We start from the raw sequence: 390 nt of genomic DNA on the forward strand, positions 1-390 counted from the left end.
GGTTCTCTCTCTGGTTTGGCTTTATGGACAGACCTTATCAATGCTTGGGATAATAAAAACTGGCTCACACTGACACATTCAGCTCTTATTCTCAAAGCATGTCCACGTTGTGCCAGAACCAGCCTTTCTCTGAGTTAATCTAGGTGTTCTGTTAAACCAGGAGACCTTCTCTACATTGCTTTCCCTCACAGAAAATTCCATTTTGGTGGTCTTTACTTTCTTTTCCTGCCAGCAGACCTCAGTTGAGAGTGAGTCCAGCAGAGGCATCTAAAGATGCTGAATTCAAAGGGGGGTGGGGGGTGGCGGAGCTGGCAGTGCCATTGTTTCCTTCTGAAGTCCTCTTCATGTCTATGAAAATTTGCTCATTTTTCCAGTGGTGATCTGATACAC

Source organism: Galeopterus variegatus, unplaced genomic scaffold (genome assembly GCF_000696425.1).
Source record: "Galeopterus variegatus unplaced genomic scaffold, G_variegatus-3.0.2 Scaffold29607, whole genome shotgun sequence".
In the NCBI taxonomy this organism is placed as follows: domain Eukaryota; kingdom Metazoa; phylum Chordata; class Mammalia; order Dermoptera; family Cynocephalidae; genus Galeopterus; species Galeopterus variegatus.